Source organism: Mercurialis annua, linkage group LG5 (genome assembly GCF_937616625.2).
Source record: "Mercurialis annua linkage group LG5, ddMerAnnu1.2, whole genome shotgun sequence".
Lineage (NCBI taxonomy): Eukaryota > Viridiplantae > Streptophyta > Magnoliopsida > Malpighiales > Euphorbiaceae > Mercurialis > Mercurialis annua.
In genome coordinates this window covers 53,877,561-53,888,461 of record NC_065574.1, presented here as the reverse complement: position 1 = coordinate 53,888,461, position 10,901 = coordinate 53,877,561, and positions in this window count along the sequence as shown.

Sequence of the window (10,901 nt, the reverse complement as noted above, 5' to 3'; positions counted from 1 at the left end):
ATTTCTAGTCCTTTTCAACTTCATGTACAGTCTTTGTCTAATTAATTTAGTTAAACTTGTAGTTAAGTTCAGTTAGTTTAGTTGCTAAATAAGTACTAATTATATAATATTATGTCATCTTTTAATTTCACTTTATGTTTTTTTTCAAGTTCATTGTGACCATGCAAATGTCTGCAAGTGAGTCCCCACTTTTTGTGTTCTTCATGCCTTCTTGGAACTACAAAAATTTGAGGTGCAGCAAAACAAAACAAAAAATTTAAATTTTTTAAGCCTTCAGCAGAATTTCATGTTTAATTTTTCTTTTGATTCTTGTAAAAATCTTGGCTTTTATGTTACTTATCATTTTAGCAAAATCATGATTGTGTAAGCATTTTAGTCCTTTCTAGTTTTCATTGGCATTTTATGTTGTTTATCATTTTCCCAAGCATTCTGTTTTTATTAAATTTGCATATAAAGTGTCGATATTTTAAGGGTTAAATATAAAAAAATTGTAAATTATTACACATTGTTTTATAATTCTAATATTTTATTTTTATTTTTATAGTTTGAAATTTAAGTTTCTATTTTTTTATAATATAAATTGCTGATTAAAAGTCTGATCAATTAAAATAAATGTGGATGTCAAATTATATCTTATCATGCCTTTTGATTTTGAATCGTATATTTCTATATTAATATTGATTATTCATGTTTTCAGTCGGTGTTCAAATAGACTACATATTTTGAATTATAAAATATTAAAGAATTATATACCTTCAACTTTTAGTACTTTTAAAATATTGAAGGTCAATTGAAACTATGTATTAAATATAAAAAATATATTTGAATCTTTTTTGGAGGAAAAAGTTTTCAGTAAATAGATGCGATTGAAGTAAAAAATTCAAATATTAGACAAATTAACTATTTCAAAAATTTAAACAATTTTTTTAAAAAGTGATTTTTTTTAATTTAATATTATAAATTTGTTATAGTACATTAGTTAATTTATATTTTTTATTGATAAATATTCTTCACATGCATTCTAGTAATAAATAAAATACATCTACAATTTTAATAAGGTTAGCTTTAAAACTCAATACAAAATGAAGGGATAGTGGATATATAAATAAAAATGTTCCATAATAATATATGAGTAGTGGACTAGTGGGTCAAAATATTTTTAGATACCCTTTTTAAACCATAAGTTTTATGTACTTGTGGGTCATTTTGTAGGACACTCTGCATTACAATCCCTTCAGTGGCACTACACCTGTCCTTCAAATATAATCTGTGTGCCTCTTTTATAGGCTTTTTCTAAGGGCACTAAAATGAAGTTAAGATATTTACTAATCAATTATTAATTGTTTACATTTACTAATCAATTATGAAAATAATCTGTTTTAATTTCAGACTTTGAATTATATAATTATATATGATTAATGATTTTTTTGTCAAAAATACTAATCAATAATTATACATATTCTATTAATAGAAATAATTCGATCATAATTATAATATTTAAAAATATTTTTAGCAAAATATTCAAACTGCTCGAATGCCTAGCCTCTTTTATTTACTAGGAAAAAAGAACTTGTGTTCCATATTGTGGAACCATATATGGTTCAATTTTGGTTCAATATGTGTTTTGTTTTGATCCATATAAAAATATAGCTTTCAAATCTCATTATTTATCTTACATTTTCATAAATTAAAACTCTCTTACATCAATATCAACCGTTTTGTGAAATAAGAACCCACATGTATTAAGGCCATTTTTGGTTCATATCAGAAATAAAATAATTATTGTGTATATAATAGTTATTTTTTGGGTTCATGAAATTGTAAATTCGTGATTTTGTAAAATAAATATTCACTTCAAAAATAAAACATAGCAATTCTATTTTTAATGGACTAATTATCGTAATATCATCATTAAAATTTGAATGCATTTATTGCACAATTATTACGATATTGCCATCATTTTAATGAGGTGTTGTATTATGAGTGACTTAGTCTACGGATAATAACGTGGTAGACACGGTCTACCACGGAATTTCTCATAAAATTGATATGTGATGGAGTCTTCAAGTATTTTGTCTTCGAAATGGAGTTTTACTTGTATTGTAATGATGTTTCAGTTATTTTTTTTGATTTGATTAAAATTGTAATGATTTGAATTTTACTACTGATTCTTGATTAATTCATTTTTATGTATTTTTTACCTGTTTCATCCTATTTTGCGCTGATTTTACATGTCGTAAATTATCTATGGATTCAACAATATTTTACGATTTTAGACTTGTATGTTGTGAATTTCTTGATGAATTAAGGTTATTTTTGTCAAACATTTATGAAAATCTCTTTTTAGTCAGGGTTACATATAAGTCAAAGAGTCATAATTTGAAGAAAAAAAAATAAAAGAAATTTTTTGGAGAAACATAAAAGTTGAGGAGCTTGGGCCCCCTTGAGCAACGTCCTGGCTCCGCCCCTGCTCGTAGCAAAATTTAAGCTACGCATTAGCTAGCAATTTCTTATCTTTTAATAATTTCATATAAAATGTTATAGAATCCTTCAAGTTACTGAAGTTCTATACCATTTAATTAATCATGCACTTTCAAGTTCCAACTCAAGAGTCAAATTACAAAATTCTACAAAATCACAATCATATGCAATTTTTCACGGATGTGTTTGCTCCATTAAAAAATAAAATGTTAAAAAATAAGATGAGATGAAAATATGAATGAATAATTCTTTTTTGTCACAAATTATTTAGAATTGGAGGTGAAATCATGAATTAAATCAGGGGCGAGCCCCCCCTGAATTGATGTAGCTTATAATCTTGACTGTGAGGTTATTTTTAGATGATTGTAGAGAGATCGGTAGAATCCATGCTTTAATAATTTTCTTTTTATTAAACAGAATTATAATTGGGTGGTTCATGTAGTAGCCAAAAACATTCTTCGAGAACAAGAGTTTTGTAACAATTCTCAAGTCCAATTGGGATGTCTAGATTCGAGACTTTTATAGTCGATTATCAATGAAGATTAATTCTTTATGGCAACAAAAAAATAAAATTGTTGCAGTCGATATAAAAAAGAAGAAGCAACTTTTGACATTTTTCTAAAAAAATTAAAGAAAACCACATATGAGTTTTATAAAAGAAAGGCAAACGACATATCACCCTGCTCAAAAAAATACGTCCCCACCCCCTTGAATATTATTCATAGTTCTGGAATTGGATGAGATTATTTATGTGTATCATTTGGAATAAACTTTTGTTTATATAAAAATTAAACTAAAATTTTGCAAAACACTATAAATAAAAAAAATAATTGTAAAATTTATTTTAATTATATATTTTATATATTTATTAAATATTAATACTATTATATTTAATAAATAAAAACTGTTATTTTTCTTATTTTATTCTTTTAATAATTTAATACTAGTTATCAAAAGGTAATTTATTTATTTTATTCACAAATAAATTTGTACTATACATTAAAGAAAATATAAAATTCTAAATTGGTTTGTATCTTCATTTACTAATATATTGAATCAAACAATATGTGAAAACTAACTTTTTTTTTCATTTGCTATAATTTTTTTTTCATTTCTGCTATTTATCTTTCTTTCCAATGTTGAATCAAATACATCTTAAAAATTAGTACATTCATGATAATATGATGGAAGACACAAAACTAGTATATTAATATTGTTACAGAAAAAAAAATTGTATTTTCATAAATTAAGAAACCAACAATAATCACTAAATTATAATAAAAGAACTACATGTAATCGAAAATATTATTTTCTTATAAATAAATTGGATTATTTATAAAAATTATTCATAAACATACTATTTTAAAATAAAGGTTTAAATCATTTCACGCATACTGCAATTAATTTTTTTTAAGAAATGAACTTTATTCTCAAATTAAACCCGATAGATTTATCAAATTCGATTCAAGCTCGTGTGGAACTCGGTAGATTTTATCAAATTCAAACATGAATGTTGTTTATAGCTCAACGCAAATTCGATTCAAGCTCGTGTGGAACTCGGTAGATTTTATCAAATTCAAACATGAATGTTGTTTATAGCTCAACGCAAATTCGAATTCGAACTCAAACTCAAACTCGAACTCGATTAATTAAATTAAAACTCGAGTTTAGATAAAGAAAACAGTTGTCTTCCTACCTTCCTGCTCAAACACTCTCTCAACGAACAACCACGTGTCAACGCGTCAGGCTGAGCTGGTTTAACTTCCACGTGGGCAAGTCCTACTGGTTCACCCCTAGTAAATCCCAGCCGTTAATCCCTCACACAGAACTCCGACATAGCTTCTGTCTTGACCGTTCGTAGAAGTTAAGAGGAAAAATAAAAAAAAAGGGTGATGCTATTCGGATAGAATCTATCCGGATAGAAACCCATTTTTTTAAATTTAATTATTTAATTAAAAATATATTTACTATTATAGCCATTGGTAGAAAACGGATACATTATTTATTTTACTATTTACTTTTGGTAATTAATACTTACTTACAATTTATCTTTTCTCTAACCAATTTTCAATTGTTATATAACTACTTTATGAAAAGAGCTATGGTTTGTGTTCTATTAGACTCACTGGCATAGTGACTATTTGGTGAAAACATGCCATTAGTGGTTGGATATTGTGAACATATGCTATAAATACTTTGCCACAGTTTATACGTACTTGTGTATGAATCTTTCTATGAACAAAAGCTTTTACTTTTCTTAAAATTGCTTTTCAAATCTCTCCACAATAGTATTCAGCCTCTTTTCTCAAATCGTTTTTAAATTTTAATTCATATTTTAGATTCTCATGTTCTATTATAGGCTTAATCTCTCAAAACCTTCCCACTTTTAAATTTCATTTCAATTGTACGCCATAATATTAAATTGACCTCTTTTGATATGAAAAAAAATTTAATTTTTTTTTCATTTTTAATTTATATTCTAATTAAACTCTAGTATTATTAATAATGTAAAAAATCATTCTTTCTAAAATTATATCCAATAACTTTTTAAAATTAAAACTATAAAAATTTTCAATTTAGGGTATAATTGAAAAAAAATCTAAAGGTGGGGGGATTTTGAGAGGATTTTTCTACGTCGGGGTGCAATTGAAATGAAATTTAAAGGTGAGAGGGTTTTGAGAGAGTTTTTCAACGTCAGGATGTAATTAAAAAAAAGTTTAAAGGTGGAGGGCTTTTGAGTGATTAAACCTTTATTATAAGTACTATTTTACTTATTTAAACAGCTTTTACTTCTATAAGGAAAATTAATACTTTTTTGTGAATTGAAAATTATATTGATAAAATTTAACCAATATCAATAAAAAAATAATACGTATTATTTAATAGTTGTTGAACTTATTTTTGATTAAAATTTGAATATTGATTATTGATGGATTCGGCATCTCGACGGCGTTACTCCTGCAAAACAGTGTAGATGGCTAATCGGACGGTTTGTCCGATTAGCTCTCCGATGCTTAAGTCAGTTTAGGCTTAAGGGAGAATAATTGTATTTGTTATCAGTTGTGTGTTTAGGCATACCTCAAGCTCCTTTTATAGTAGATGATTGCATACCTAGTAGTGTTGTAGTAGGAAAGTGATTCCTATTTAGTAGGGTTTGGCCTTGATTAGGAGTGTCCTTCCTTATTCAGACAGGAGTCCTATTTAGGAAGATATTCCTAAATAGTCTCGTCTTCCTAAATTGGAGGCTATCTTCCTAAGTTGGAGTTTGTATCCAAATAGGACAGATACTCCGAATATTGCGTAGATCTTGGAGATCTTATCCGAATCCCGGGGTCAACGTGCTTTGTCCGAGTCCTCAGGGATTCGGTCTTTATGATGTCGAATGATGTATTTCGGTCAAGGAGGATCCGGTGGATTCGGCCCTTTGGGCGGGAGTCAGGTGTCGTCTGAGAATAGATCTCCTGCGACTCGGCTCCATTATAAGTAGAATAGGATTCGGTATCCATCATTAGCCCCCCCGCAAGTGAGCTGAAGTTATGGTATTTTATGCCTTGGAGTATTTCAGCTCTATTTGAGGCGAGTCGTTTTACTTCTCCAGCAAGATTCCTATTTTTCTTCTTTCTTCCACGTATCGTTCGTCTAGTCCTCGTTGCTTTTGAACTTAAGACAAGTGTCCGTTTTTATTTTCCTTATATTTAAACTGTTGCATGACTTGTTTCATTTTTCATCTTTTGTTTATTATGGCGAATCCGTATAGATTCTTCTTTATCTTGATTGTCTAATATATCATCCTTCGGCGAGTCTCGAGGTCCGCCTCGGTGGGCGAATCACACAGGACTCAAATCATAATATTCTGATATACATCATTAGCCCCCCGTAAGTGAGCTAAAGCCTTGGTTGTTTGAAAGTCGCTTTGCCTTTATTCTCATCTTCAATCTTTATTTCTCGTGTTTGATTTCTTAGGTAATCTTTAAAGTAGCTTTGAGTGTTTCTGTTTTGCTTTTATCGCTGTTTGGGGTGACTGTTTTGTTCCTTTTCTTTCTTCTTTTATCATTCTGTCTTCTGATGGATCCTTTCCGGCGAGCCTCTTTTTTGCGAGACTCATTCCTTTTGGCGAGACTTATTGTCTTCTTTTTATTGTTTTATAAGGCGACTCCTCGTCGTTAGGTGAAGTCTTTATACTAGATGAATCTTCATCAGTAGGCGAAGCGTTTGTACTGGGCGAGCCCTTATCTTGGGAAAACCTCCATTTTTCTTTTGGATGGAATCCTTTATAAGGTAAACCTTCTTCGATTATGACTTGATCGGGTTTTTCTTTTTTCTTCTTGATTTTGAACTTTTCTTGTTTAGGACTCGGTTGAGTCTTTTCTTTATTTAATGCATTGCTCATTATTTCCCATTTGGTTTGCTGTGTTTTTGTCTTCAAGTACTTTGATCTTCGTTGATTGTGATTTTAAGTTTATTGTTTATTCCTCTTTATTCTTTATGTTCCTTCTTCTTTGGCGAGTTCCTGTTTGGCGATATTCATTTCATTTCTTTTTTTCTGTCTTTTTTGTGTTCGTCTTTATCTTTCTTCAAGGTGTTTCTTGTTGTTTTCTTTCATGCAATTCACTGATAGAGTTATGAGTCCTTCGACCCCCTCCATAAATACACTAATCTCAAAGGGTATTTATGCCCGTTTTTGAGATCATGTCTTCAATTTATTTCGTCGATTTTCTTTGATTTTGATTATTTTCGGACGGGTTGCCTTCCTTTTTAAGATTTGTTCCTCTGGTTTGGGTGAGTTGCCTTTTATTTGTTGCTTTGGGCCTATGGCCTTATTTCTTTTGTTCTGGACGAGTCGCCTTTATTTGAGCACTTGGCCTTATTTTTACCTGAATCATTTTAGACTCGGTCTTCAGTTTTGAGATCTTTTGCATTCCTCTATTGATTGGCGTTTCGGCGTTTCTCTTTCTTTTGCATTCCTCTATTTCTTGGCGTTTCGTCTTTCGCTTTATTTTGCTTTATTTAATTGATTCGCCTTTCGCTTTATTTTGCTTCGAGTTGATTTTTATCTTTGATATTTCGCCTTTAGAGTTAATCTAAACTCTATTTTTGGCGTTTTGCTTTTATTTTTAGAGTAAATCTATACTCTGGTTTTTTGGGCGTTTCGCCTTTATTTTAGAGTAAATCTATACTCTGGTTATTGGGCGTTTCGTCTTTATTTATTTCGATTCCTTTCTGCTTTGTTGCGTTGTATGAATTAAAGATAGTTCGCACCATTGGGTATGACAAACGTCTATACTTGATAAAGAGCGATTGGCTCCGTCGGGTATGACAAAAAGTCTATACTTGACGACGGGCGATAGGCACCATCGGGTATGACAAAAAGTCTATACTTGATGATGGGCCTTTTGACTTCAACCTTATTCATCCTTCTTTCCCTCTTGGGGTTTTTCTTCAAAATTCAGACGAATTTATCTTCTTTGTCCCTTTTGGGGTTTTCCTTTGGATGAGTCTTCTTTGGATGATTCATCTTTGTCAAACTTTATTTTCTTTTTTGTTGTTTTCTTGGTTTATTCTTTTTGACCGAGCCTTATTAAGGCGAGTCTCTTCTTAGTTAAACCTTGACTCATTCTTCTTTGGCGAAACCTTCTTGGTTTATTCATTCGTTTTACCCTTTTCCTTCATTTTTACATCGCTTCGTTCTCCATTATCTCAAGTGGTGTTCGCTTTATTTATTTCTTTCTCCATCTTTATTATTGTTCTGAATAAAATTCATTTGACTTCTTGTTTCTTCTCTTCTTTCAGCCTTCATGTTTTTTTTCTTTTCTTGCCACTGATTTTTGTTATGCTTTTTATATTCTTTTACTCCTTGTATGAGTTCTGTTGCCACCATCTCTCGCTCTATTTCCTTTTTCTGGATATTTTTTTGTTTTTTATAGGGGTATTACTCCATTCTTCATTATTTTTTGGTGGTGTTCCCTTTATTTTCTTGATTTCTTCTTTTCCTTTAGCCTCCCGGAAGATCATTTCTTCAGTTTTCATTTTTCGTCTTTTCTGCAGTTTCTTCCTTCGCCTTTTGGGACATTTTGATCTTCGTTTTTGTTGGCACTATTCGCCTAATTTTCTTGGTTATGAGGATATCTCATCTCTTCTTTCGTTATATTTTCCAGCAATTCTCCTTTTATTTTCTTCATCTTCTATATCTGTATTTTATTAATTTTGACTAGTCCAATAATAGCCTTCATGATATTATATAAATTTATCATATAAAGTTATGTTCAAGATAACAAGCGATCTTGTACATATTATGTAGGATATAGTCCATCCTCACATTATTAATTTTTATTAAACGGTTTTTTTTTCTTCATGACCGAGCCTTATTAAGCACAATCCTTTCTTAATTATGCCATATTTGGCTTTTTTTTTCTTTTTTATATTTTAGCCAGGAAAATATCCTACCATGTATCATATATATTGAATTTCAAATTAAAAACATAATTATACATGATATCATGTAAGAGTGAATTAAATTAAAATGCAGTGTTTTAAAACTGAACCGATAATTGGATCGTCAAGACCATTGATTTTTAGTTTTAACAGGTTCAACCGGTTATACCGCCGATCGAACTAATTGAGTACTTTATTTATAATTAATCTGCTATTTTTTGAATTAAATAGGAAAAAATAAATCACCATCGATGTGGATCTTTTAGACCACCGGTTGGATCATATGAGTTCATAACTCACAGAGTACACAATTAACCATTTGTAATTATAAAAGTTTTATGTGAATTCATGCACTCATAATAATGATTCCATTTATTCCATGAAACATAAATGTTTCAGTTCAAATTTAAACAATAGTTAATTTATATCATTCCAAAAGTATATACTGCCATCGAATTGAATTTTTAGGTTTGAGATTGAATACTTATCTTTGCTTTTTTTTTTTCTTTGGATTTGACCATGTGACTTGCTTGCTTCCGTCTTTTATTCTCCTGCTTCCTATATCTTGGCCACCAATTCGATTCTTTTGACATGTGTGCTTCCTCTTTTTGTTATAAATAAGCAGCTTATTGTGGCTAAATTTGCGGCTTCTTTTTGCTTTCCAGATTTATATCTTCTTGCCCTTTCTTGCTTTTTCTTTACATGGTTGTATGACCTGCTTCTCACCATCAATAATTAATCATCGCTTGATATTTATGACATTCAATTCATCAATTTTGTTGGATCTATTTGTTGTTTTTTTTAGATTAGTCCCGTCAGATGCCATCCTTCAATGAGATTTATTTGAGTTCAGAAAAGCTCCTTCGATTTTGAAGTTTTCAAGCTTTTCCCACAGACGGCGCCAATTGATGGATTCGGCATCTCGACGGCGTTACTCCTGCAAAACAGTGTAGATGGCTAATCGGACGGTTTGTCCGATTAGCTCTCCGATGCTTAAGTCAGTTTAGGCTTAAGGGAGAATAATTGTATTTGTTATCAGTTGTGTGTTTAGGCATACCTCAAGCTCCTTTTATAGTAGATGATTGCATACCTAGTAGTGTTGTAGTAGGAAAGTGATTCCTATTTAGTAGGGTTTGGCCTTGATTAGGAGTGTCCTTCCTTATTCAGACAGGAGTCCTATTTAGGAAGATATTCCTAAATAGTCTCGTCTTCCTAAATTGGAGGCTATCTTCCTAAGTTGGAGTTTGTATCCAAATAGGACAGATACTCCGAATATTGCGTAGATCTTGGAGATCTTATCCGAATCCCGGGGTCAACGTGCTTTGTCCGAGTCCTCAGGGATTCGGTCTTTATGATGTCGAATGATGTATTTCGGTCAAGGAGGATCCGGTGGATTCGGCCCTTTGGGCGGGAGTCAGGTGTCGTCTGAGAATAGATCTCCTGCGACTCGGCTCCATTATAAGTAGAATAGGATTCGGTATCCATCAATTATTAATTTATAAAATTCAATGGTTTAAATAATTAGATAAATACAAAAAAGTAAATTGAAGTCGTTAACTCACTAAATCTCATAATAATATGATTTTTATTTAGAAATAATAAAAATATAAATTTAACAATTAAATCGAATTTTATTTTTGTTCTAATATTTTGATTCGGTTGACTAACACTAAAAATGAATAAAAAGACTATATAGTGGATGAAAATAAAAATGAAAGATATATCATTTGAAGTTCAAATGGGAGGGGTAAAATATAATTTATGACGTATGTAGGAGTCTCGGAATAATTTTTCCTAAACTTTAAGCGTTTCATTCATTAAATTTATAACTTATAATAAAATATTGGGTTAATTTTAATAAAATATCAAACGTTTGCGGGTTACGTCAGTTTAGACAAACCTTCCAAAATCGTCTATTTTAGCTCATTTTGGAATATTTCAAATATTTTTTAGCCATTTGTAAAAAAACAAAAAAATTGATCCATTTT